This window comes from Theropithecus gelada, chromosome 1, assembly GCF_003255815.1.
Source record: "Theropithecus gelada isolate Dixy chromosome 1, Tgel_1.0, whole genome shotgun sequence".
NCBI lineage: Eukaryota > Metazoa > Chordata > Mammalia > Primates > Cercopithecidae > Theropithecus > Theropithecus gelada.
The window spans coordinates 163,054,779-163,058,532 of NC_037668.1; positions in this window are offsets into that span (position 1 = coordinate 163,054,779).

Below are 3,754 nucleotides of genomic sequence, written 5' to 3' on the forward strand. Positions count from 1 at the left end.
GCATGGAGCCAGATGTGAGTGGAGTACTGGGCAGAGACTGGCAGCTCTCCAGAGCTCTGAGGGCTGGGGGTGCTTGATGGTGGGAGAGAGAATAGAGTGCCAGACGGTAGCTGTGTCCTTGTGTGCCTGTAGCAGGGCTGCACCACATTTCTGGCCTCTTGATTCATTTGAATAGGGTCATCCTCTGCTTCCAGGCTCCAGAAAACCTCCTGGGAGGAGGGAGCTCTTCTCTATCCTCTAGCTCCTTTTCTTCCCACCCTCTCCTGTCTACATCTCTCTCTCTCTCTCTCTCTCTCTCTCTCTCTGTCTCTCTTTCTCTGTCTGTCTGTCTCTCTTTGAGACAGAGTCTTGCTCTGTTGCTTAGGCTGGAGTACAGTGGCATGACCTCAGCTCACTGCAACCTCGACCTCCTGGGCTCAAGTGATCATCCTGCCTCAGTCTCCCAAGTAGCTGGAACTGCAGGTGCACACCACTGCACACGGCTAATTTTTTTTTAAATGTTTTGTAGAGACAAGATCTCACTGTGTTGCCCAGCTCTGGTCTCAAACTCCTGGGCTCAAGCAATCCTCCTGCTTTGGCTCCTAAAGTACTGGGATTATAGGTGTGAGCCAATGTGCCTGGCCAATCTGCATGTCTTCACCATGCCTCTCACCAACTGAGAATTCAAGCCCTCCTTGTTTTCTGGCCCAGGGCACTTAGCCTGGAGCAGAAGGTGTATCTATTGTCCCTTAGGTCATGGGAAAGCCAGCCCAGGCTCTGTATACTGAGTGGGATCACTTGGAACCCTCCACAACCCACCAAACACAAAAGGGGAAATTTCAGGCAATATTTAGGTTACCTTCTATCTCCCCTTTTGGAAAGAAGGTCTTGCTCTTAAGCTGCCTTCAGAGATGCCAAGTGACCATTTCTTGGGGGGTGGAGGGGTCTGGACCTAGTGGAGGCAGACTCTTGCTTAGCAGACAGGAGTGTTGTGTGCATGTGTGAGTAGGGGGAGAACTGGAGGCTTAAACCTCGAATACCAGGAGTATCCACTGGTCAAGTCTAGACCTGAAAATGATTGCCCAGGTATGGGAGCAGTTCCGGGACACAAGGCCAGCCTGGGGGAGCAAGCTGGTCCTGTAGTCTTACTGCAGTGAGCCTAAGGCTTTGGGTCTTAGAGAGGATCTTATCTTCTACTAGGTCAAGGAAGCACAAGTTACACGGAGACTGTTAGAATTGTCTTCCTTAACCTTAGGAAGACAATTCTAATAGAGCAAGAACTTAGTCTGTTTTAGTTGTAAACCCAGTGCCCTATTCAGTGCCTAGCACTTGGAAGATATTCAGTAAATAGTTGTCAAATGAATGTTGAAGAATTAGAACCGTCCAGAGACTCGGTGGCTTGCTGCAGGAGATGTGACCGCCTTGTCCTTGAGCATGTCTCAGCAGAGGCCAGGGACCATTAAACTGTTAGATTGTTGGAGGGACTCATGCAGCACTGATGGCTTGGACTTGAGGCCCTTTTCCCTTTGGCTCTGAGAATCTGTGGATCTGTGACCTCTTTTGAAGAAAGGAGACCTCTAGAATGGGACTGGAGCAGGGCTAGCAGTGGGTGTCTTTCTCAGGGACAAGCAGCCCAGTACTTTTTGCCCAGCCGTCTCTGCTACATCAACCTGCTGCCACGCATGCTTGTCAGACTTGATAAAGAGAGCGTGTCTATTTATCTTTTCTTGGAAATCTTTATTGTGAAGTTCCTGTGTCTCAGGCTCAGCTTGGCCTGTGACTTGCTGGCCATCTGTTCAGTGGGGTGGTATTCGTCTGATGACTGCATACAGTTTTCAGAGGTGGGTGCTCAGTAGGACCCTGAGTGGGTGGGGTGTAGGAGAGATTGCTGGTTGCCTTCAGGGGGAGTACAGGCAGAGTGAGTGTAGGTCTCAGCTCCAGCTGTTCCCTTGCTGCGTCCCCGGCTCTGGCCCTGACGGAGATGAATAATTGATGGTGACTAATGGATCATTGCTCCTGTATGAAATAGTCAGCAGGGACTGTGGCAGGTTTGTGTAATCAGATGTTTCATGCTGCCCTCCTGTTAGGTGTAGGACTCCTGGGTTTCCCTGACTCTCAGAGCTGTGGGGTGATAGATGGGCACTTCCAGGGGAAGTACTTTACAGGGGATGGGGCAAGGCCCTTAATTCTGCGACCTGACTTACCTACCTTGTGGGGGTGTCTACACTGCCCAACATTCAGAATGTTGGGGAAGTAACAGGAGGAATCACTACTGGTAAAGGAGCAGCCCGCAGCCCTGGGATGTCTAAGAGGGTTGGGAGGATGCTGATGCTGGAAAGAGAATGAGTTAAACCCTGCTCCCCCACAATGTTCCCTGCCCCCTGGACACTCAAAATAACTCTGTAGAACAGCCTTATTATGCAGATGAGGAAGGGGTGCTCAGAGGGATTAAATGACTTGCCTGATGTCCCACAGCTGGTGAGTTGTGGAGCTGGACTCCTCCTACAAGACCACTGCACAGAGCTGTCTGCGAAGATAGTCCCTTGGTCTCTTCTCCCCACTCCATGCCTACCTCATCCCCTCCTCACCTTCCCCACTGACTCTGTGGGAATTATGTTATTGGGATCCCAGGATAGAATTATAGCCACAAGCATCCATGTGCTTGAGAGAGCTGGCTGGTCCCTGATGGGGGATGGGTTACGGGAACATCTGTGTGTGTGCACGCATGTGCACACGTGTTTGTGTTGAGGGAGGATCTGAGGCTCATCCTTGCACATGTGAGGTGGTGGGCTCAATATGTGTGCTCAGGGGTAAGTGCTAATCTCCTTCCCTTCTTTAGGGAGTAAGGGGCTAAGAGTGGTTCAGCCATACCAGCCCCTGCCTTTCCTGATCACAGCTCAGCAGGGAGGACAGTGATCCCTTCCCTCATAGATCAGATCCAGTAATTCAGGGATCTCAGGAGATTCAGTCTGGGGGCTGGCTCCACACGGGGGTTGGAAGTTCCTTCCCTTGCTGGGGCTGGCCCGTTGGAGCTGCTCTGTGAACTGTTAACCTTCCGTGGAGCTGCAGGCCATACCTAGAACACCATGTCCTGACTCCCCATTTGGATCTTTCCCCTGCCACACTGTCTTCATGACTCTGTCACCATCTGAGGCTGGGTGGGGAGGCCACCTGGGGACATCTCTACTTTAGGAATGAACAACTCAACCCAGACCACACTCACCAGTTCTAAAAGACCCCACGGAAGGGCCAGCGCCCTCAACCATCCCTTTCAGCATTTCACAAGCTCCTTCCACCGTCAGGAAGTTCTTCCTGCTCTCTAGTTGGAGACCTTCTTGCTGCAAATGAATATGTCCTCTTGTTCCTTGGGCTGCAGATCTCTCTCTTCAAGGTCTCATGTAACATCACAGGCGTGGGTGACGGATGAGTAATGCTTGCTTAACAGAGAGGAAAATGCAATTCAGGATTTTGGGTTTAGAGCCAAATCCCTCTGTAGCTATCTCTCATCTCCAACTTGACACATTTCTCCACTTGATACCTGATTCCTGTTCAGGGGACCGAATCGGAGTATCTTTGCAGGGGAAACAGGGAGGACCTGCTGCTGTCCCCCGCCTTATGCAGTCCGAGCCTGTTCCAGATCCTCAACTGTGCCACAGGGGGCGGGACAGAGCACGACAGGGTCATCCCTGCTAAGGAATGAATAAAAACCTTAGTGAGATTTCCCCATATCCTCTCATTTCACCCTTCTGGGCTGGAGGAGAAAGACTGAGCCACC